At 42.2% G+C, this 25,790-nt stretch overlaps 1 long non-coding RNA gene across 1 annotated transcript; it reads left to right on the top strand.

The window, feature by feature from the left end:
- Positions 1–245: 245 nt before the first annotated feature.
- LOC116569578 lies at positions 246–25,790 on the top strand. The gene is made up of 4 exons (XR_004277084.1): positions 246–359; positions 17,590–17,716; positions 20,287–20,447; positions 25,551–25,790. It is a non-coding gene; the product is annotated as an uncharacterized LOC116569578 (long non-coding RNA).

Below are 25,790 nucleotides of genomic sequence, written 5' to 3' on the forward strand. Positions count from 1 at the left end.
AAAATCAAACTGGTTCTGATCCTCCCTCTACTGATTTGGATGGGGAAGAAGGCATCTGCCAGATCAGTAGCCCCACATGAAGAACTAGAGGCTGTGTTGATTTGCTTTAGTGAAGATACAACAGCTGGAAAGGCAGCTGCTCATTGGGGCGACCACTTGATTAAGGTTTATTTATGGTTATCACCCACCAGGATGGATCTTGGATTTTTTTGGTTTTATGTTCTTCAGCATCCAGATAGGCGAATTAACTGGCAGTATGATGGGAACCACTACCCCTGCATCTTTTTAAACATCTGATTGTAGCACTAATCTGTGCAACTTCTGAGATGCACAGTTGCTTTGCTGTCTTGGTTAGAAAGGTAAGGGAGGGGAGAAATGAAACTGTTCTTTCTATCATAGCGGTGTTTATTCTAGAACTGAGAAAACTAACAAGAGGTTTCTTCTAATTTTTGAACTTATCAGTCCCAGTGACATACTTGGACTTTCTCCAAGCAACCCATGCAGAGCAGGAGCAGAGAAACTCTGGGGCAAGAAGTATGGGACTGAGGGCAGATATCCAGGTTGCATCTGTATGGAGCTGGCTGGAGCCCATGCCAGACTGTTCAGTGTAGCATTGACTTGACTAACAGATCAGTAAGATCCAGAGAATTTCAAGTAGTGTACAGGGAGTGTCCTCTACTGTCAAATTCAGGCTGAAGGATTATCGAGAGGATTAAATAAGCAAGCCATATAATGTTGCATTGTGTACTACATACTTAGGTACTCAAAACTCTGAACTACTCTGTCATTACTGTCATCATCATCATTATTATTTCCCTGAGGAGTAGACCTTTTACTTCGGGAAAGAGCAAGGTGCAGAAAGCTTAGATTATGATACCACCCCCTCCCGTCATCCCTGGGATCTTCTTCTTAAGGAATTCATTTGCTTGCTGGGCCCCATAAGGCATGCAAACATAATTAAAACGACAGTAGCAATTGCTATTTTGCCTCTTCTACTAGAATCTTCCGGATAATGACAAGTTATATTTTCCCAGTTATCTTTCCTCCTATTATTAATTAAGGTTTTACTGAATGGCCATGCTGGATCCTTCTCATGCCTCCAATTCTCTTTTCAGAGGCCTGTTGTGATCTCATTATGGCACCTGGATTCTGAGCTATCCTTATTTCCAATCTGGCTGACTATATTATCAGGTTCACAAAACTTGCTTCTGTGAAGTGTAATATCCTACTAGGTTTCAGACTAATCCAGAGGGGAAAAAAAAATGAGAAGAATAAAAAATAATCAATTTGAAAGAAAGGAATACATGGAAACAAATATATAGAAAGAACAGAGAGTAACAATAAAAAGATGAGGCGGTGGATATAAATCTAAATAAATCAGTAATTACTTATAAAAATGGACTAATAGGGGTGCCTGGGTGGCTCACTGGGCTAAAGCCTCTGCCTTCGGCTCAGGTCATGATCCCAGGATCCTGGGATTGAGCCCTCATCAGGCTCTCTGTTCAGCGAGGAGCCTGCTTTCTCCTCTCTCTCTGCCTGCCTCTCTGCCTAGTTATAATATCTCTCTCTGTCAAATAAATAAATAAAATATTTAAAAAAAATTATGAATACTTTAGCTAAAACAAAGATCTTTCATTCCACATTTAAAAGATCCAAGTACATGTTATTTACAAAAAAATCTAAAGCATGAGACTATAGAAAGATTAAGAATAAAAGGATAGAACTTCTGATTCCAGCCAATATGGAATAACAGAGGTCAAACTTACTCTCCCATCTGAAACAAATAAAAGCAGACAAAATATTTGAAACAGTATTTTTCAATATGCTGGAACTTAACAATGAAGAACAGTGATCGTTAGAAAACAGGAAACGAATGAGGCGAGCCATACATTGCCCCTGCTTAATGTCTTGAGAGTTTCCAATTCAGTGGACAGAAGGAAGAACCCATCCAGAGGTTGTTGAACTCGCTGAATTGAGGAAACAGAGCTGAGAGTCCAAGGTGCTTAGGTGGGTAGACCTTGCAGGAGAGTGCTGCAAAGAAAGGGCTGAAAAGATAGATAACTCTGGAGATCTACAGAGGGTCGTTGAGTATCCAACAGAGCACTGATCAATGTATGCATGTGAGGAAGCTACCCAAGATGGGCGAGGCGGGGGGCGGGGGGGCATTTGCAGGCTTTCACATAGGGCTGGGAACAGTACCTGTTCTCACCAGTCAGACTAGAAACCTAATTCACAGATAACTGGATAGAGTACTTAAAAGCGTCTTGCCTCGGTAGTGAGGAATAATTAATTTTTTTTTTTAAGATTTTATTTATTTGACAGACAGAGATCACAAGAAGGCAGAGAGGCAGGCAGAGAAAGGAGGAAGCAGGCTCCCTGCTGAGCAGAGAGCCTGATGTGGGGCTCAATCCCAGGACTCTGGGATCACGACCCGAGCTGAAGGCAGAGGCTTTAATCCACTGAGCCACCCAGGCGCCCCAAGTGAGGAATAATTAGTCCTAGACTAATTACTGTTCTGGTCCTAATGAACAAAAATTAAAGAAAGAGCAAAAAGGATAAAGTGGTTTCCAAGTAACCTAATTATGTCCCAAAACAAAGATCAAAACTATTTATAGAAAAACAAAACTTTTCAGCACCCAACAAGGTAAAATTCACAATGACTGGCATCCAATTGAACAGTACCAAACCTGGAAAGCAGGAAAATATGCCCCAGAAAGTGGAGTAAAATCTGTTAGCTGAAATTGACGAATATTAGAATTAGCAACAATATTAAAACTGTGTTTTCATATACTTAAAAAGGCAAATAGAGGGGTGCCTGGTGGCTCAGTCAGTTAAGAATTTGACTCAGTCTCAGGTCATGATCTTGGGGTTATGAGGTCCAGCCCCAGGTCTGTGTCTGCACTGAGGGCAGAGCCTACTCAAAATTATCTCTCCTCCTCTCCCTCTTCCCCTCCCCCTGTTCTCTCTCTCTTGCACACACACTCACACACTCTCTGTCTTAAAAAAACAAAAACAAACAAACAACCCTCCCCAAAACAACAACAACAAAAACAAATGGAACTTCTGGATATGAAATTTACAATGTTGGAGATGAAAAGTGTGCTGGATGGGTTAACAGCAGATCAGACATTACAGAAGAAAAGATTGGTGAACTTGAAGCTAATAATAATAAATGCCAATTAAAATGAAACACAGAGAAAAACAATTTTAATGAAAAGAGTTTCAGTGACCTGTGAGACAACTTCATGTGGAAATAAGAAATAAGAAAAAATAAGAAACAAGAAGGAAAGATCTACTGATATATGCCACATGAATAAACTTAAAAATAAATATGTCAAAGAATTCATATACAAAAAAGAGAACATAAGGAATGATTCCATTTATATAAAATTCTATGGAAAGCCAACTAATGTATAGTGACACAAAAATGGTCAATAATTGCCTAGGGACTCTTAGGAAAAGCTGCAGGAGAATCAAGGGAAAATGGAAAGAGGTGTATGGGAACTTTTGAAGGTGATGCTGATGTCCATTATTGTGATGCACAAAGATACCAGGCAAATACTAACTGAAAGAAATATGCTTTAGCTATGCTAATATTGGGTGGAACAGATGGTTGGTACACAAAAATATTGTTAGTGGTAAAGATGATCATTTCTTAGTGATATAATTGCGATTACCAAGAAGATACAGTAAACAACTTAATATATACTTATTAATATCATCTCAAAATACATAAAGCAAAAATGGACAAAACTAAAATGACAAATAGATAAATCCACAATTTTAGCAAGAGATTTGAACCACTTTTCTCAAAAATTCATTTAAAGAGCAGACAAAAATCATTAAGAATATGGAAGATTAGAACAATGAACAACTTAACAAACTTTGCCTAATAGCACCCAGTAACACAGCACCCAACATTTCTAGTATGTTGATGCCTTTCAAGGACCCATGGAAAATTTACAACAACTCTCCATGTGCTAGGACAGAAAATAAATCTCCACACATTTCAAAGTATTAATTCATATAGAACAGTGTTGCAAATTGGGTTCTCCAGAAGCATGTCCCACCCAAAGGGAAAGGGAGCTGGGATACTCATATACCAACTCCAATCAGTGATTGGTTGAAGTCAGCTCCCTGGGTTTGAGGGAAATCGAGAAAGCTCTCAGGCAAAAAAGGCAAGGCAGGCAGTGTGAGATTGGATCAATGCTCATTGAGGAGGTAAGGATGAGGGGATAACCATATCTGCCACCACAGAAAGGGGTGTGCTAGGGAGTGTGGTGATGAAAAACACATGGATGACCCTTTCCAAAGATATCCCAACTCTTAGTCTTTATTCCCCTTAATAAATTTGCCTTCTTTCATATTGTCTAGAGGTGGGTGATGAGCCAGTGCTGGATAGAATGTTCTCACTATCCTTTTTGGCATGTCTTATGTAATGGTCTAACACTGCGATTTAGAATGTAGAGGTATTTTGCACATTTAAGCATGAGTTGGGGAGCCTGAGCCCAAATTCCAAGACAACAAGAGTCGTATTTTTATATCTTACTACAAATTCTTATAGTTCTTTGCCCTTCCCACTTTCTCTTGAGGCAATGGGGCAAATCTCTATGATTTGAAACCCAGAATCCAATGAAAACATATATATATGTTGGCAGAGAGGGTGTTAATTACAGGACTGGGATGGAAATCGTAGTTTTGAAATCTTTGGAAAGTAATGGAGCATTAGTGATTTTTTTTTTGAAGCATATGGCACAAGTTCTTTTGTTATTTCTCAAAGGGTGGAACAAATTTTAGTGAGAAAGGAAATCTAAATGTTGGAGTTGATCATAGTCTGTATCCTGTAATACACCCATCTGTGCAGCAGCTCTCTTGCCCCCGGAAGCTCAAGTCCTACGCACCATCCTTCCACTTCCCAAGTAAACAGTTCAGAGAAACTTTTCATCTCAAGTCCAAAACCAAAAAGTTGGAGAGATCATTTTCACAATCTGTTCAAACATCAACAGACCAGAACAGCTCAGTCCTCCAGAACTCCTGGGCAAATACAATGATGCCAAATCCAACCGAGAGCCCCCACCACTTCTATCCAAAGAAAGCCCTCCCTGTCCTAGCTCTTGGGTTGGGTCACTGATTCTTTCTCTGCAGTTTGTCTCTCAGAGACATCACTTTGTGCCCAATTCCTGCTTTCTTAGATAAGCGTTCCATATGGCTTATCTGAACTATAGTCTTCTGGAAGATTTTCTTGCCTCCCACCACTATCTCACCAACATTATGTACCCTGTGTAATCTGGAGCCAGGATAAGCCATTTAAAATACCACTTCCATTACTTCACTGTCTTATTTAGTACCTTACTCCAGTACAATTTTTTTTTTTTTTTAATCTAAGGCCCATCCTGACTTTCACAAGTCAGCTCTTCTTTATTTGTCTAGGATACCCTGTGCCTAATTTTTCATGTGTATCCTATGCCTTCCTTTATCTGGTCTGTTGCCCAGACTCATGATGCTTTCTCTGACTCTCGTATGCACACGCTCTCACTCTTTCCTTCCCACCCACCACTAACATCCAAATGCTACTAAATGAGATGGTATATGTAGAAGAATCTACCACTCTAAGTGACGTAATCAATCTTCACATGTTGCTCCCCTCCCCGTAAACGGTACTGATTACTATTATTTCAGGTGCCCCAGTGATGTGACACCCTCCACCTCCGAGGAATGAGAAAGAAAGGGGAATCGAGTCCAAAGTTTAATGAACAGTGGCTTCCAAACCAATCCGTCTAAGAACCCCCACATCTGTTACTCCTTCATGCCATTGTAATTTTCTTCATAGTGTTTTCATCATTTGAAATTACCTATTCATATACTTGCTGACAGTCTATGCCTCCCCACTAGGTTATGATCTCCACCAGAACAGTGCCCTTTCTATCTTGTTCCCCACATTATCCCCCACACCTGTACCTGACACACAGCAGGTGTTCAAGAAATAGAAGTTCAGGGGGGTTTAGGTGGCTCCATTGGTTAAGCATTTGAGTCTGGTTTCGGCTCACGTCATGATCTCTAGGTAGGGAGATAGAGCCTTGGGTGGGGAGCTAGAGCCCCCTGTCAGGCTCCCCACTCAGTGGAGAGTTTGCTTCCACTCTCCCTCGCCCTCTGCCCATCCTCCCTACTTGTGCACAAACTCTCTTTTTCTCTCTGAAATAAATAAATACATCTTAAAAAAATAAATAGTAGTTGAATGAATGAAAGGATGAATGGGTCTGCCTCATGAAGTCTTCTCTTACTATGGTGGCTAGCACTGATTTCTAACTGGTAACTCAGTACCTCAGAGTCGACCCTCGGTTAGAATGAGTATGGCACTCACTGAAGTTGTCTGCACTTACTTTATACGTGTATCTCCTATTTCCCAACTTCAACATACTTTATTTCAAAACAATTTTTTTGAATTTTTAAGTAATCTCTACACCCCTGCAGGTCAAGCGTCACGTGCTCCACCAAAAGAAACAGGCCCCCTCAGTATACTTTTCGTTACTTCTTTTTGGTAGTAATGTAAGCTTGGTGAATGGGATCACCAGTTTTGACTGAGATCATCCAGTTTTTAGAATTAGATTTTAGTTCCATTTTTTTAGCTGAATGATTTTGAATAAATTACTCAATCTTTCTGAACTGGAACAAGGTTAAAACAGTACTTTTCTCAGAGGATTGATAGAAGGATTCAAAGAGAAATTGCATGTAAAGAGCTGGTAGAGAGCTTTGGACATAGTGAATACTTGTTAAATGCCAGATACTTTTAATTAAAAAAAAATACATACAGAAAATACAATGTATATTAATGTTATAATGCATGTTATAAAAATATAATGCATGTTTTAATAAGCATTAAACTGTATATATTATTAAAATCTATTGTTAAAAAGAAAATAATATAATGACCATGAGCCCACTACTCAGAATTAACAACTAACAGGGAGGAGCAAGATGGCGGAGGAGTAGGAGCCCTAATATCATCGGCTCCCAGGAGTTCAGCTAGTTAGTTATCAAACCATTCTGAACACCTACAAACTCAACAAAGATTGAAGAGAAGAAGAGCAGCAATTCTAGGAATAGAAAGGCGACCACTTTCTGGAAGGTAGAACGTGTGGAAAAGGGAATCCCAGACCATGGGGCTGGGGGAAGGGCCGGGTCCCGGCAAACAGTAGAGCCGCGGAGCCCAAAATCGGAACTTTTAGAAGTCTACTCTGCTGAGGGACATCACTCCAGAGGCTATAAGGGAGGGAGGGGGTTGTGCCCTCACTGGGACAGTGTGGTCTTAGGACCCTCAGGGACACAAAAAGATGGGTTCCTGAGTGTGGCAGAGCCCCCAGGTATCAGAGTGGGGAAGCCGGCTGCAGAGACAGAGCCGAGGAGAGGTCACTCAGTTTGGGGTTACCTTAAACCTTGATCCGAGTCACAGTCGGGTCACTGCTTCTCCAGCAAGGACCCCCACAAGTAGCACATCTGGGGAGACTCACCTTCCTCTGGGAGGCAGGGTGCAGGAGCGTGTTGCAGGAATCAGCTGAGTTTGGAGACTCGAAACGGGGCGTGTGCCAGAGATAGAAATGCTCAGAAACAGGCCAGGTGACACAGCATGGCCGGAGACCACAGAGATAGGAGGGACTGATTGCTTTTCTCTGAGGGCGCAGTGAGGAGTGGGGCCCCAAGGTCTCAGCGCCTTCAGGCCGGATATTGAGAGGCCGCCATCTTCATTCCCGTCCTCCAGAGCTCTACGGAAAGCGTTCAGGGAACAATAGCTTCTGAGAGCGAATCTGAGCAGATGACTTAGCCCTGTCCCTGGCAAGGGCGGTGCAATTCCGCCTCAGGCAAAGTCATTTGAGAATCACTGCAATAGGCCCCTCCCCCAGAAGATCAGCGAGAACACCCAGTCAAGACATAGCTCACCAATCAATGAGAACAGCAGAACTCACAACACATAGAATTCATGGCTTTTTCCCCATGATACTTCAGTCTTTCAAAGTTAAAGTTTTTAAATTTTTTTATTCTGTTCTTTAAAATTTTTCCTCTTTCCTATTTTAACATTTTTTAAACTACTGTATCTTAATAATACCTTTTTAAAAATCTTTTAAAATTTTCATTGTTATAGTCATATTCTATCCCTTTATTGTAATTAGCCTTATTGTTTGTATACCTATAGGTTTTTCTTTCTTTAAAATTTTGGGGTAGAAAAATAGAAATGGAAGGACAACTTCCAAACTCATTTTATGAGGCCAGCATTACTTTGATCCCCAAACCAGACAAAGACTCCATCAAAAAGGGGAATTACAGATGAATATCCTTGATGAGCATGGTTGTAAAAATTCTCACCAAAATACTAGCCAGTAGGATCCAACAGTACATTAAAAGGATTATTCACCATGATCAAGTGGGATTTATTCCTGGGCTGCAAGGTTGGTTCGACATCCACAAATCAATCAATGTGATACCATACATTAATAAAAGAAAGAACAGGAACCCTATGACACTCTCAATAGATGCTGAAAAAGCATTTGACAAGTACAGAATCCCTTCTTGATCAAAACTCTTCACAGTTGGGATAGAGGGTACATACCTCAATATCATCAAAGCCATCTATGAAAAACCCACAGAGAATTTCATCCTCAATGAGGAAAAAACTGAGAGTTTTTCTCCTAAGGTCAGGAACATGGCATGGCAGGGCAGTCCACTATCACCACTGCTATTCAACATCGTACTAGAAGTCCTAGCCTCAGCAATCAGACAACAAAAAGAAATAAAAGGCATCTGAAACAGCAAAGAAGTCAAACTCTCACTCTTTGCAGATGATATGATACTATATGTGGAAAACCCAGAAGACTACTCCCAAACTGCTAGAACTCATACAGGAATTTAGTAAAGTATCAGGATATAAAATCAGAGCACAGAAATCAGTTGCATTTCTGTACACCAACAGCAAGACAGAAGAAGAAAGAGAAATTAAGGAGTCTATCCCATTTACAATTGCACCCAAAACCATAAAATACATAGGAATAAACCTAACCAAAGAGGCAAAAAAATCTGTACTCAGAAAACTATAAAGTACTCATGAAAGAAATGAGGAAGACACAAAGAAATGAAAAAACATTCCATGTTCATGGACTGGAATAACAAATATTGTGAAAATGTCTATGCTGCCTAAAGCAGTCTACACATTTAATGCAATCCTTATCAAAATACCAACCCTTTTTTTCCCCAAAGAAATGGAACAAATAATCCTAAAAATTATATGGAACTAGAAAAGACCCCGACTAGCCAGAGGAACATTGAAAAAGAAAACGAAAGTTGGTGGCTTCACAATTCCAGACTTCAAGCTCTATTACAAAGCTGTCATCATCAAGACAGCATGGTACTGGCACAAAAACAGACAATAGATCAATGTAACAGAATAGAGAGCCCATAAATGGACCTTCAACTCTATGGTCAACTAATCTTCGACAAAGCAGGAAAGAATGTCCAAAGGAAAAAAGACAGTCTCTTCAACAAATAGTGTTGGGAAAATTCGACAGCCACATGCAGAATGAAACTGGACCACTTCCTTACACCACACACACAAATAGACTCAAATGGATGAAAGACCTCAATGTGAGACAGGAATCCATCAAAGTCCTTGAGGAGAACACAGCCAGCAACCTTTTCGACCTCAGCCTCAGCAACTTCTTCCTAGAAACATCACCAAAGGCAAGGGAAGCAAGGGCAAAAACGAACTATTGGGACTTCAATAAGATCAAAAGCTTCTGCACAGCAAAGGAAACAGTCAACAAAACCAAAAGACAACTGACTGAATGGGAGAAGATATTTGCAAATGACATATCAGATAAAGGGCTAGTATCCAAAATCTGTAAAGAACCTCTCAAACTCAAACCCCAAAGAACAATAATCCAATTAAGAAAAAGACACAAGACATGAACAGACATTTTGGCAAAGAGGACATCCAAGAGGCCAACAGGCACATGAAAAAGTGCTCAACATCACTTGGCATCAGGGAAATACAAATCAAAACCACAATGAGATACCACCTCACACCAGTCAGAATGGCTAAAATTAATCAGTCCAGAAATGACAGATGTTGGCAAGGACATGGAGAAAGGGGAACCCTACTACACTGTTGGTGGGAATGCAAGCTGGTGTGGCCTCTCTGGAAAACAGTATGGAGGTTCTTCAAAAAGTTGAAAATAGAGTTACCCTACGACCCAGCAATCGCACTACTGGGTATTTACTCTAAAGATACAAACGCAGTGATCCGAAGGGGCACATGCACCTGAATGTTTATAGCAGCAATGTCCACAATAGCCAAACTATGGAAAGAGGCTACATGTCCATCAACAGATGAAAGGATAAAGAAGATATGAAAAATATATATATAGATAGATAGATATATCACATCAGATTTATATTTATGTGTGTACACACACACACACACACACACACACACACACACACACAATATGGAATACTATGCAACCATAAAAAGGACCCTGAAATCTTGCCATTTACAACAATGTGAATGGAACTAGAGGTATTATGCTAAGAGAAATAAGTCAATCAGAGAGAGACAATTATCATACGATCTCTCTTATATGAGGAATTTAAGAGGCAGGGTGCGGGGTTGTGGGGGGCAGGGAAAGAAAAAATGAAACAAGATGGAATTGGGGAGGGAGACAAACCATAAGAGACTCTTAATCTAAGGAAACAAACTGAGGATTGCTGGGGATGGGGGTGTAGGCAGAGGGTGGTTGGGTTATGGACATTGGGGAGGGTATGTGCTATGGTGAGTGCTGTGAAGTGTGTAAGACTGATGATTAACCCGTACCCCTGGGGCTAATAATACATTATATGTTAATTAAAAAAAAGAATTAACAACTAAAATTTCATCATTTTTCAGGTTTTTTGAAACACATTACAGATAAACATAGATAAGTCCTTGGTGCTAAATGTTATTGTGACCATGATAATGGTTAAGGAACCCAGAAATGTTCCTTGAGGATAATAATCATGTCATATATTTTTTCCATTCCAACCATTCTAGAACAAGTGTTGGTATAGTTACCTAGGAATACTCATTGAATTAAATTGAGATGAGAGTTTATTCACACTGTAGAAATCTGATTTATTTTATTTTTTAAAATATTTTATTTATTTATTTGACAGACAGAGATCACAAGTAGGCAGAGAGGCAGGCAGAGAGAGAGGGGGAACCAGGCTCCCTGCTGAGCAGAGAGCCCAATGCGTGACTTAATCCCAGGACCCCGGGATCATGACCCGAGCCGAAAGCAGAGGCTTTAACACACTGAGCCACCCAGGCGCCCCTAGAAATCTGATTTAAAGAAGATAAGATGCTTCATGATTGTCAGATCCAGGAAAAATCTACAGGGTTTCTAGATCATGTATAAAAGATTTTATTAAGTTTATCAACCCTGTGACAAAGCTGAAGATAAATCCTCTTCCTGTAAGATCTCACAGAAACACTACATTTTGAAACGGAACCAAATAGGGGGATGGGAGTCCTATTCCACTCCACCTAGAAAGCCTTTGAAAGCAGCAACCAGCCAGCTAATAGGAGTCAGAAAGGCTTCCAGCAGGGAAGAGATGATTAAGAAGACACTGGCCTGTTCAAGGCAGTTTCCTTTTGTGAACCAGATGAGAGGTAGCGGGTTTCTGGGTGCTCAGCAGCGCCAAGCCTGGGCGGTAGTACTGAACAAAACCAGCACCAAAGCTGCAGTTTGAAGATGCATCCAGGTCTAAGTCAAGCTGTCGCCAATTCACTCCATAACAAGTCCCTTGGTCCCCTTTGAGCTCAGGCTCCTCACTTTTCTAATGAATTGGTAGGAACAGTTGAGCTCTCGGGAGCCTGTTAAAATTCTAAATATTGTGATATTCCAAGTCCCATCTGTTTCTGAACCAGCCTGACTCCTTCACATTACAATGTTGTATTAGTTACCTATTTCCATGTAACAAGATACCCCCAAACTTTGTAGCTTGAAACAACAAACGCTTATTATCTCAGTTTCTGTGTATCAGCAATCCCACGAAGACTCCACTGGGTGCCCAACGGAGGGTCTTTCTCAAGGCTCCAGTCAAGATGTTGGCAGGGGCTGCAGTGAGCCCAAGGCTGGCTAGAGAGGTAATCCGTGTCCAAACTCATCAGGTGACAGTTGACAGGTCTCGGGTCTTCACTGGTCGGTGGCCAAGACATCCGTTTTTTGCCATGTGGCCTTCTCCATAGGGCTATTTGAAACATGGCCCCTGGTTATCCTCTGAGGGAAAGGGAGAGAAAGGGGAAGGGAGGGGTGGAGGGAAGAGAGAACAGAGAGAGGGAGTGCCCGAGACGGGAGCCACCATCTTTTTTCTAAAGCCTCAGAAGTAACATCCTTTACTTCTACCCTAGTCTCCTTAGAAGTGAGCGAATACATTCAGCCCGCACTCGACTGGAGGGGATTTACAATGACGTAGAATTCAGAAGGTGGGGACCCCTGGGGCCATCTCAGAGGATGGCCACCACAAAAATAGAAATAGAAACAAGGTTAGATGGAGACATGGGACCCGGTGAAATTTATCCGGGGGAGCCAGTGATGAAGATACAGGTAGGAAGACCAACTCATCCCAGCTTGCTTGAGTCTCTCTTGTTTTTAGCAGTGCCAGTCCTATGTCCCAGGAAGACCCTCGGTTCTTGACACATAGAGACTTTTGGTCACCCTGTGGGTGTTCTGGCAAGTTCTGATTCTTCATTCCAGGGTGTGCTCTGTCAGTCCAAAGGGGTTGCTTTCTCTCTCACAGTCGCTCTACACAGACAGAGCCAATGGGAACCCATGGGACAAGGTCTACCCTGAAATGGGCCATGCATGAGTTGCCATAATGAGAGATGTTCCTAATTTGGCAGCGTGGACCTTCCCTGGGAAGACCTCCTTACTGAATGGTATACAGTTTATTGTGTCACGCAGGGCATTGTTGCTAATGCCACTTTGGCTGGCACCGGGCTGGTGGATATTGGCACGCCACCCTCCAGCCAGGGCACGGGGCCATCATGACAGATGGATTCGTGTGCTGGCATGTTGTGGAATCAACAGGTCCACTGCATGCAAAAGTGATAGGCTAGAAAGGGATTTCAGACACTCGGAATGCAGACTGAGCCCTAGGAGACTTTGGGATATTGTCTAGGCAGTGCTGAGAGATGAGTTTCCTGAAAACAGAATGAAGCAGACCGATGCCCTCTGAAAGACTTTGTAAAAGAATTTAGCATCAAAGAAAATTCCACCCATCCTTGATTTTTTTCTCTCTTAGTGGCAACAAATGCCCAAATGGAAGATCACCTCCTTCCCACCAACGAATCAGAGCAACACAGAGACAGACAAAGAGAAAGAGAGCCTCTGAATCTAATTGAACCTTCAAGTCTCCCTCTGCTTTGTCTATTTCTTTGTGCCTGTATGGTTAAACCAGGTGACGAGTTAATAGAAAAGTCCTATAGCGAAATCTCCTCGAAGAAACACTTTTGCTAAAAATAATAAGTTATCTCATACATTATTATAATTTTTTTTTTTTTTTTTACCCAAGAGTCATTCTCATTCCACTAGAATGTAATTCAATTTACCATTGTGACGATTATTCCCTGCATTTTCCTTAGAAACCTTGGGAAATCACACTCTCAGCCAAAAGGAGTAGTGGCAGGCATAGAAAAGGAATGATTTTTAGCTTCGATACAATGCTTTTCTTAGCAATCAGAAAAGCAGGACAAAGAACAAATCAGGCAAACAGGGCACTGGCCTGACATGGATATGTTGATAGTTCTGATGGCTCAGATACTTGGATTCTCAGAATATCTGTCTGTATCAGACAGATTTGCGCTGCTGTGGGGAAAGGAGACAGAGATTTCAGGTAGAAACCACTAGAAGTTGTAAGATTGGGAAGGGGATCACAGAATCTCAGCCATGGTTATACAGTTTCTCAGGGTCTGTTAATTGTCCTCTCTAAGGCATTCTTATCTAGAATCCTACCTGGGCAGTGATGGTAGGGAAGGTGTTATGAGCCCCACTTTATCTCTGAGGAAAGGGATGATGAGACTTCCTTCACATATCTGAACTCCAGCCAGTATCTTACCCTTAGATCCCGAAGCTGTCACTAAAACATGGCCCAGTGAGGTCCGAACCACATACCATTGAGGGCCCAAGTACCCATAATCCAGCACTGGAAACCCATTCAACAACCCCCTTCACATAGTGTGACAAAGAAAATGATGCTATTCTCTTTTTTAAAAATAGATTTTAATGTTATTTTAGACCAAGTACACATAACAGAAATAACATTTTTTTTTGAAGAGTTTATTTATTTATTTGACAGACAGAGATGACAAGCAGGCAGAGAGGCAGGCAGAGAGAGAGGAGGAAGCAGGCCCCCGGCTGAGCAGAGAGCCCGATGCGAGGCTCAATCCCAGGACCCTGGGATCATGACCTGAGCCGAAGGCAGAGGCTTAACCCACTGAGCCACCCAGGCGCCCCAGAAATAACATTTGACTTAGGGTGTGAGTCTTAAAGCCATGATTCACTTATTATTGTGCTTTCTTTTCTTGAGGTATAATGGATATATAACTTTAAATTAGTTTCAGATATACAACATAATTACTCAATATTTGTATATATTTCAAAATGATCCCACCAATAAGTCTGGTTAGAATCTGTCACCATACAGTTAGAATTTTTTTCTTATGATGAGAAATTTTTTTCATATATATATATAATTTTATATATAATAATATTAACATGTATATATTTTATTAAGGTTTTCAAAAAAAATCCGGCACAGTGAACATAGTGTTCCATTAGTTTCAGGTGTGTGATGTAGTGATTCAACAATTCTATACATTACTCAGTGCTCATCATGATAAGTGTATTGTTTAATCTCCATCACCTATTTACTTATCCCTCCCACCTCCTTGATGGGAACCTTCATTTGATCTCTATAGTTAGGGGTCTGTTTCTTGGTTTGTCTTTCTCTCCTTCTGTTTTTTCCTTTGCTCATTTGTTTTGTTTCCTAAATCCCACATATGAGTGGAATCATGTGGTATTTGCTTTTCCTTTATTTCACTTAGCATTATACTCTCTAGATCCATCCATGTTGTTGCAAATGGCAAGATTGCATTCTTTTTCATGGCTAAATAATATTCCATTGTATTTATATACCATATCTTCTTTATCCATGCATCTGTTGATGGACAGTTGGGTTGCTTCCATAATTTGTCTCTTATAAACAATGCTGCAATAAATGTTGGAGTGTATGTATCCCTCTTAATTAGTGTTTTCATATTTTTGGGGTAAATATCCAGTAGTGCAATTACTGGATCATAGGGTAGTTCTGTCTCTTAACTTTTTGAGGAATCTCTGTACTGTTTTCCACAGTGGCTGCACCAGCTCACATTCCCACCAGCCATGCACAAGAGTTCCTTTCCTATGATGAGAAATGTTAAGATCTACTCCCTTGGGAACTTTCAAATATGCAATACAGCATTATAACCTACTGTCACTATGTTGTACATCACATTCCTAGGACTTATTTATTTAACAGCTGGAATTTTATAGTTTTGAACCCCAGAATGTCACCCTAAATCCCTGTCTCTTGTAAGAAAATTAGATGTCGAGGAAGTTCTTGGTAAGGATGCAAAGTGAGAAAGCTGAGGGGAGCTCTAACTTGTTCCATGGGAAATAGGAAGCTCGAGAGGGGAACATTACCTCCAAAGAGCTGGAGAGTCTGCTCAGTGGAAAAGGGCAGGCCACCATGTCCTAAGAGGAATTTAGAGGAAATCTTATAAAGTTTTACTGAATCAACTGTACTACACAGATCCTTCCTCTGTCTTATCACAAAATCTATCATAGCTTATGCAACTTGCTGGTACTCTTGGAGTTGGAGTTCTTACAGATGGGTTTGTTGTCTCCCCGTTTGGGGAGATGAGGAGGTGCAGTAAGGTGTGAGGTACTGAGGTGACCCAGTCAGTGGGCAATGAGCGTAACGTAGATTCTGCCCACACAGAAAAGATCAACTTCGGCCCTCCCTTGGCTACCCTAAAGCAGCTCAGGAACTCGAGACAGCAGATGTGGTCAGAAGTGATGCCACAGAGTCACTAGGGAATATATTTATTTATTTCAGAGAGTCATTTGAGATGAAGAAGTCCGCTGGATATTCTTGCTCAGGAGCAAGACTAAATAGGACAGCATTCTGAAGGTCTGTCATTAGAACAGCTTCCCCTGATTGGCCCTAGCTGGGGAATAACAGAACAACATACCAAGAACAGAGAACAGCATGTTAAGAGCCCTCCTAATCCAGGCTACTTTTTCCCATTTTCTCTTTGATTTGCATAAGGGAAATAAGGAAACTTATCCCTACTCATTCAATTATTTGTCTGGCCACCACTGGCCCAGAATCTATGAACTAAGGCTTTCTCCACCAAGGCTGAAAAACAGCAGATGGTATTAACCTGTACTTTAAAACCAAGCGAGTCAAACATATTAGCAACAGAAGCTTGAAATAAGAGTCTTTGCACCAATCTCTTACTGAGAAAATAAGCTGTTGTAGTTGCTGGCAATTAATCAATTTGGAATTTCGTGTGGGATTCAAAGGAACCTATGCCTTCCATAGGCATAGCCTGCTTTTATTCTGAGAAGACAATCCATTATCTGCCAGCCCTTTAGCATGGCTGAACTAGACTTGAGGGGGAGGCCCATAAAAGACAACTTGTTGTCAGCATTGGGGTGGGTCACACCACTGTCCCTCTCCCCAGAGTAGTGGAAAAAACTGAGCTCCCCAATGCCAGGGAAACATCTGCGTCTACTGCAGCAAAATGCTGTGCTCATTCCCTCTGCTTTTTGACTCATTGCAGGAATCTCATTATGAACTCATTTCATCTCTCCGGGGAGCAAGCTGATGGAAGACACTGTTAAAATTGTATTTCAGTGTCTTGAACCTATTTAAAGCAGACTGCTGGGAGGTTATTATCCTTCCTGTCGTTAAAAGTGGAAACAACGCTAACAATAATAATATTTTTATTGAGCACTCAAACCACAAATATTTATTGAATAGATACTGTGTCTACCTAGCACTGTATCAGGCACTACCCACACCTCAGAACAGCTTGGTACCTCGCCCCGTCTCAGGAAATTTACAACATAGTTGGATGACAAGGTCTATAAAATATTTTCAGTACAGTTGAGCTGTATAGTGGGGGAGATTCAGCCCGCAGACACAGAAGATCTGGATTCTAGCTTTGGTCCCACCATTTACTCACTGTGTGACACGGAGTGAGCTCTGCAGGCTTCAGTGTCTTTACTGATAGAGAGAGAGGTTTATCCTGCATTATGTATTTGCCAAATATTTATTGAACAGGTAGGTGTCAGGCATCATACTGGGGTTATAGAAATAAAATCATCCACGTTTTAATGTGAGCAGCAGATAAATCAATAAATAATGACAATATTCTTTGCAAGGTAATACAATAGAGATCTATTCGTTCCCTTTTTCATGTCGTCACTTAGCACGTACTATGTGCCATGCCCTCTTTAGGTGCTTTGGGAAACATCAGTGGACAAAATGGACAAACACTCCCTACCTTCATGGAGTTCATATTCTAGCAGGGAAGAGATGGGGAATAAATAATGAGTAAAAATAAATAATTGGACACCCAAAGGTGGTAAGTATAAGGAAGACAACAGGAAAGCAGGCTCTGTTGGATCAGGATTGAGGGGAGGATGGGGGGTGGAAAGGTGAGGAGGTGATTTTTTTTCTTTTGAGAAAAGACTTGAAGGAAATGAGGAAGTTAATCATGCAGATAGCTGAGGAAGGGGTGGTGAGGCGGCTGCCATGGGTGTGCAGGGGAAGCAGAGCAAAGGAGTAGACAGGGACGGAGAGACGGGATGGGTCGGGGGAAGACTGTTGGATCCTGTGAAATCCTTGAAGGATATTGACTCTTAAGTCTTCATGAAATGGGAGCTTCTGGAGGGTTCAGAGTAGAGGAGGATATTCTCTTAACTTACAGACCAAATAGCAGCAGAACCTGACAATTCCACAACCCCAAGGAGCTTGAACCGTAGCCTAAGGGCAGTGGAGTCTTGCAAGGATGCCGTGACATTTCACGACTTGAATTTTAGAGGGTTACCTCTGGCAGTAGTGTAGAGAGTGGGCGGGAACATGAAGCTTGGAGAGGTAAAAAGAAACCTCTTACCCCCTGCACTACCCACCCCCAGCTTCATTGGGATATAATTGACATATTACATTGTATAAGTTTGAGTGTCCCACCTGCTGACCCGATATACTTGTATATTGCACAAGTGTAATATACACCTCCAACATGTCACATGATCAGCATTTCTTTTTTTGTGGTAAGAACATGTAAGATTTAACTCTCTTAGCAAAGTTCAAGTATATAATATGGTATTAATAACTCTTATCTCCAGGCTGTACATTAAATCCTCAGAACTTACTCTCTTGTAACTGGAGGTTTGTACTCTTTGACTAACATCTCCCCATCCTCCCCCATTCCACTCCCCACCTCCAGCCCTGGTAACCACCAAGCTACCCTCTTTTTAAAGAAGCCTCTTTAAACGCTTCCGAAGAGAAGGCAGGAAGGCAGAAACTAAGTATTAAAGATGGAGAAGGAAAACCAAATCAAAATATTTTTAAGGTGACAGAATCAAAAAGACTTTGCGACCAACTGTATTTAGAGAGAAAGGGCGAGGATGGCCCTCAGGTTCTGGGCTGGGGAACCGGACAGATGGCATTATCAGTCTCTCAGAGAACACCATACACACTTCAGGGACCCCTAGGGCAGGGTACGGTGGGAGAAGACATGCTCGGTTTCAGACTTGTTGAATGGGAAGGGAGCGTGGTCACCGTGATGGAGATGTGCAGTCGGTAGTCCTGAAAGACCTTACCAGTGCTTGTGAATTTCAGCTTCTGCCATGGGGCAGGGCCAAGGGATTTATTCTGTCTGATGAGATGTGCATGAAAGTGATGTGGGCCATTCCTGCCACTGTTTGCATATTCTTTCAACAGTTCTTCAGTGGGTAACTCCTTGTGTGCTTATGGCAGTGAGCAAAACAGGCAAAGGGCATGTATGGATCTGATACTCTAGGGTGTATAGGGGAGGTGGACTAACAAAACATTTTTTTCACTGCATGTTATTTCTGAAGCTGAGATGCACCATGAGACTGATGGTATGTCATGCTTAATTGGCAACACTCTTTCTTCTTAGTAGTATATAAAATAATACTGTGTCTTACAATTGATGACATCTTAAATTTGATGATATATGGGTATAGGTCATCATAGTCACAAATAATATAAAAAATGACTATTGGTTTAGCCAAAAGTTCTGATGTTCTATAATATAAGTGTCAGGGGCTGTGGGAGAGCAGAGGTAGTGTAAATGAGCTGAGTTCTCCCCTATCACTGTGGGAAGTCAATAGATAATATTTAGAATAGAAATAGGATTTGCAGGTTACTTAAAATGTTGAGATAAATACTAAGAGAATTAGAAGAATGGAGAGTGACTAGTTCCTTGACTGGGGTAGAGAAGTGTCAAGCAGGAGACGGCTGTGTACCTGTAAAAACCTTTTCATACCTTTTTATTTTTTTTTTTAACCATGCCATGTATTTCTTTGATTAAAATATAAACTAATGCAAAGCAAACCATCACCTCTTAGTTCATGTTCCCTAAATGCAGAGGCTGATAGGGAGTCCGGTGCCTGGGACTTGTCAGGCTCCTCAGGAAAGCTCTGTGATGAAGCAAGAACATGAAGACAGAGAGGAGGAAGGAGCCAGGCAAGGAAGTGCCTTAGCTGAAGTCTCACCTTGGTGGATCCACTGAAAGTTCGAGGTCATAAGTTCTACAGAGTTGTCCCACCTCGAGGCTGGAAGGCATCAGTCAGACAGTGGCTGACCCCTGGGTGGGATGTAACTTCCCAGGCACCTCAGAGTGAAGATGTTTTGTCAACCGAGGGCATAGGCATAAGTCACTAGCTTAGACCTTATGGCGGCGTCTGGGGGGATGGGCACACTATCTTGGTGGAGCCTCGACACCAAGCATGCCATAGATCTCAAGGATAAATGCACAATCTCTCATAGCCAGGGTTCTTTGGGTTGCAAGTGACAAAAAGCCACGCCTAACTAACCTAAGGGAAAATAAGGCAGGCAAGGATTTTAATGACTCTTAAAAATCAGACTCGGCCGCATCAGCTCCATTTTTCTCTCCCTCTCAGACAGTCTCTCATCAGCTGCTGACAACCCACAGCCCAAGACGCCCATCTGGTTTAGCAATTCCGGGGCAAAGAGAAGGTTTGCTACAGCTTTGGCAGAAAACTACCCGGGAGGTTGCTGATTGGCATCTTCAGTCGTATCCTTGAACCAATCACCACAGGCCTGAGGTGGGAAGAGGCGGGGCAAGGGGCCGAGGGCTCTGTGGTGAGAGGCAGGGGCAGCCTGTCCCAACCACAGGGAAATGGTCTTCCCTAGAAAAGAAGAGTTCTGGGGCATCTGGGTGGCTCAGTGGGTTAAGCCTCTGCCTTCAGCTCAGGACATGATCCTGAGGTTCCTGGGATGGAGCCCCGCATGGGTCTCTCTGCTCAGCGGGGAGCCTGCTTCTTCCTCTTTCTCTGCCTACTTGTGACCTCTGTCTGTCAAATAAACAAATAAAATCTTTTTAAAAATCTATTAAAAAAAAAAAAGAAGAAGAAGAGTTCTACAAGCAGAAGGAGAAAAAAGTGATGTTAGGTGGGCAAAACCCCAGCAGCCCTCCAGGACCACCCATTTCGCTAGCTTTTCTCATTCTCCTGGTGGCCGGACCCTTCATCCTCAGAAAGGAGGACATTGTACCCCTTCATCAGCTCTCTTCACTCTGGCTCAGGAGTCCTGTCAACTGTCCTGACCTTAGCTGCCATCTCTAAGGAGCCCAGGGGCCGATGTGAAATGGTTATTTGTGACTCCACTTAGTTCATCTCCATTCTGCTCTAAGCACAGGAAGTCTAGGGAGAAGAGAGGGCTTGGGCAAGGTCGGAAGAGAAGGGAAAATTTTCTTGACCCAGTGGTAAAGACGATAAATTCCTTAGCTCGGAGGTCTCGAATCAGGATGTTATGACCTTTTCCGTCTTCAGGTCGTGCGCTCTGCCAGCCTGGTTATTCATAAGAGTTCCGAGAGGCCCAGAGGCTTTCATGAAATAGAAGATGCCATTTCAGAAAAGAACACGCAGTTCACCTCTTCCACAGTGGATTATATTTTTCCCCATTCACATGAATATTTCTCAGCTCAGAATCCCTAAGCTGCTTTTAGCAAAGGAACACTATCCCTTGTATCAAAATTGGATTCTGGGGGCACCTGGGTGGCTCAGTGGGTTAAAGCCTCTGCCTTCAGCTCCGGTGGTGATCTCAGAGTCCTGGGATCGAGCCCCACATTGGGCTCTCTGCCCTGCAGGGAGCCTGTTTCCTCTCTCTCTCTCTCTCTCTTTGCCTGCTTCTCTGCCTACTTGTGATCTGTCTGTCAAATAAATAAATAAAATCTTTAAAAAATATTGGGTTCTGATTTAGACTTTAAACATTGAACTGGCCAGAAAACTTGTATCTCCAAACCCGCCTTTACCTCAAGTCTGGACCTTATGGGACATAGAGGAAAGAGTAAAAATTGAGTCTTAATAAAGTCTTGAAAATTGCACACTGGGGCAATAGTTAATATTGAAAATCAAAATGACAGGGAAATGCCAAAAAATGTGAGATGACGGTTTTAGCCGAGAAAGGTGGGAAGCCCACCATGGAGATTTAAGCCTTAGGAACAGCAGTGTGGGCCTCCGACCGCCTGCATCAGCATTACTGGGGAAATGTATTAAAAAGGCAGATGTGGGGGTCCCATCCCAAACCTAATGTGAATCACAGTATCTGGGGATGGGGCCAGGTATTTATTCATACATGTGCTAGAAGTCTCCCAGGTGATTCTGGTGCATGTCAATGAGTTGACCTGTCACCCCAGCCAGAAAGACATCAGAGGCAGAGCTCTGTCTTTGGCACCAATAATACCGGGTATTTCAATCTTAAGTCTGCTTTGGAGAGCTAAGCCTTTGTAAGGACAGATAAAGAAATTAGCCATGCCATTGTGACGTTATTCTTTATAATACGATCACTTTTAGAATGCGGCCGAGAAATGCTTAGCACGACGTGGGTTTTTTAAAGAGATTGTACTATTTGATCAGGAAACCCCTACCTCATGTTTCAAAGGATGAAAGCAATGAAAGGATCGAGGGACCTTAAGAATGTATTTCTCTGAAAAGTATTTTAAGGTAGCACTTGAGGATTTCAAACCTGCTAGCCAGCATCACAAGATTTTGTGTATAACCGTGTCAAAGCTATTACAGAAGAGCTCCGTCTCTGATTAGTGCCAATTCAAAGACATGTTCACAAAGAAAATGCGACCTCTTCCCCCAGGGTCACCTGCTGAGGTCCTGTGGAGGTGGGCTTCCTGCTGTGAGGCCAGAGGCCACTGCCGGAGGGACACTTGAGTAGGCAGTTGACTCTCTCCCCATGAGCTTCTGTTGGCTCCTCTAGAGCAAAGTGGGCTTTGTTTGTGTTTCTTGCCTGTTTGTCCCTTCTCACTCAGCTTCGCACGCTTCTGCATTCTGAATTCTCTTTGGATCAATTCCAGCTAGTGTGAAAAGAGAACTTCTGGTCCACTTTTTATTTCCGATGCTGTCCCTTCTGCCCCACCCTGGAGCTTTGTTTCTGCACATGGAATAGTTTGCACCATCAGGGACAACGACCTGAGTGTCCTGTAGAGGGGACAAAGCCCGTCAGGGGTAAAAGAAAGCACTTAGAGCTTAGGAGCCTGATTTCCGTACTGTCGCCAGTTCACGGAACAAGGGAGAAAACATTCTGGGACAAGAGGGAGTTTGGTGTTACGCTGGAGAATAAACAAGAAATCAGGGACCTTGCCTTTGTTAGTAAACTTAGTAAATTAAGTTTCTGAATCTGATACATTATATTCTGATGTCCCCTTTGTCCACCACGTTAGTTCCTGACTTCTGTTGTTACTGGAGCCAGACCCTAAATCCAATCTGTGTTCTCCTTCAAGGCCTCCAGCTACTCCTACCCCTGGCCAGCTGTCTCCCCAAATCATGCCAGTAGCTATCAGAGAAACCTGGTACTTGTCAGTTATCCTATGGAAATATATCCCCATTTTTGGACAGACAACTGAGGATACGTACCTACTGATGATGGTATGGTTTAAAAGTCTTATTCTTCTTTATAAAATTTTATTTATTTATTTGTGTGAGAGAGAGAGAGCACAAGAAGGCAGAGTGGTAGGCAGAGGGAGAAGCAGGCTCCCTGCTGAGCAAGGAGCCCAATAGGAGACTCGATTCCACGACCCTGAGATCATGACCTGAGTCAAAGGCAAAGGCTTAACCAACTGAGCCACCCAGGCGTCTCGAAGGTTTTATTCTTAAAAAAAAAAAAAAAAGCTTCATTGTCACGTTCAAATGAAAGAAATATCATTTGGATATCATGCTTTCTTAGAAATCTTAGAAAGCTGCTAGCTGTGCTTAGATTTGATATTTATCAATAATCCAGGACCTCATGGGCCACAAGTGTCCAGATGTTTGACAATCAAATCTGCCCCCGCTTGGGAAAGGGAAGGAAGCCCAAGGGACTGACCCATCACTGTTCCTTTCTCCCAAATCTGGGAAGGGACCAGGCATCCCAGAAGCATGGTAGGACATGCTCTTTTTATCTTCTCACCTTAAAGCTAAAAAGGAAGTCTCTTGGTTTTTTACTAGTTGGTTGGTTTGTTTTAGACTTCCAGAAATTATAAAATATGTATTTTATTTTCAAATAATATTAGAGTATATACAGTGGAAAAATTAGTCATCGTCATCATCATTCATCATCTCTCATTCCATTCTCCTCCTCGAAAATAACCAACTTGATAAGTTTGTTGTTGTAGTCATTGCTTTATGGTTTTCTAGACATTTACAGTGTATATAATTATATACTACCTATATGTTTATTGATAGTTGAGCTTTTTACAAAGCTTCTTGAGTTGGGGAAAACACTGGTATATTCTAATTCTTTTTATACTTCCGATGACACAGATGAACAAGTCTATGAAACTTTGTCCACAAAAACCAATAACTCGAAGTGTAAATTGCATAGGACTTTCTAGAGAGGTTACTGAGTTTTCACTGGCCAAAAGCTTAATATGGGACACATGAGAATATTTATGTAATTATCCAAAAACCATCCTTTTCAAAAAATGAGGTGGTTCGGGGCGCCTGGGTGGCTCAGTGGGTTAAAGCCTCTGCCTTCGGCTCAGGTCATGATCCCAGGGTCCTGGGATCGAGCCCCACATCGGGCTCTCTACTCAGCAGGGAGCCTTCTTCCTCCTCTCTCTCTGCCTGCCTCTCTGCCTACTTGTGATCTCTCTGTCAAATAAATTTTTAAAAAATGAGGTGGATCCTTTTAGAATTCTTCATAAACGATGACAGTGTTTCAACTATTCCTGGTAAAGAGGAACAAATACGTAGGAAGATATTATATTGGTATTAACATTGTCTTATTAGTTGAGAAAAGAGATGGCAAGAGAACACATTTATTTTGATCCTATTCTTTCAGGGAAGATTTTTTTTATCCCTAAGATATATACCAAAATATGATTTTTCACTTTTTTATATATTTTTAGAACTATAAAAATATTACAGTGGCCACATGTTGCGTTTTCATTGTGTCAGGAGAGAAGGATCAAAGTATAAATTGCCCTCTGGGGCCTGAAATCCTATGCAACCTAGAGTTTAGCTGGAGCCTGCCCAGCGAAAGGTTTGCCCTGAATTCCCAACTCCATCGCCTCAGGAGGTCCCCAGTCCCCTGCTGCCGTTTCTTCCAGTCTGACAGATACCGCTCTCTCTCGGGCTCTGGCGTCCTCCATGATGGATTGCTCCTCCCACCTCAGCCCCAATGCAAACTCCAGCATTCTCACTACTTTCCACAACAATGTAATGTTTCATTGGTTCTGGGGGAGTTTTCAGAAGCTGTGTAGTTTAGAGAAAAGGGACACACCATAGGACATGGGGCTTTCCTCCATCCTGACTCGACTCTTTCTTCTCCCAGGTCCCAACCCACATCTCTCTCCTTTCATTCCTTCTCCCCTCTCCATTAGGGAACAAAAACCATCTGCCCTTGTCTTACACCAAATGTGTTTTCGGCCTTCTCTGAAGCTTTGACATCGGCCAATGTTCTTGCCTGTACCAAGGGGTGGAGTTTTTCCAACAAAAGGGGTTTCTCCCCTCCGAATAAATTTGCTAAGAGCCTATATTTTAATTCATTTTGTTAAATGTAGATAGACCACCACATCCTAGGTTGGAATTGAAAGATTAGATAATAATTTCAAACTTCTGTCCTTCCAAGAATGTTTGTTTTGATTAGAACTTCTAGAAGGAGACCCCTCCTTGTTTACCCATGTTTACGCAGATGGCTCTCTGCTCTTTTACCAGCAGCTACTGAAGGATGAGCTCCTCGAGATGCATGGTGCTGGATAGAAGGATATAGAAGGAATGCCTGGGGACCTGGTAAGCGAAGAGAACGTCCCCATGACCTGGGAAGCTGGCCCATCTACAAAGCCCATTCCTGAGGTCATCACTACCTGGCAACTAAGACTCTTGGGCGTCTTATGTCTGATTCTGCCATGAGGAAGCAGGGCTTGCCAAGGTCAGTCTCTGGTCAGGCACTGGAGCTGC

The sequence above is a fragment of the Mustela erminea genome, chromosome 11 (genome assembly GCF_009829155.1).
Source record: "Mustela erminea isolate mMusErm1 chromosome 11, mMusErm1.Pri, whole genome shotgun sequence".
Classification (NCBI taxonomy): domain Eukaryota; kingdom Metazoa; phylum Chordata; class Mammalia; order Carnivora; family Mustelidae; genus Mustela; species Mustela erminea.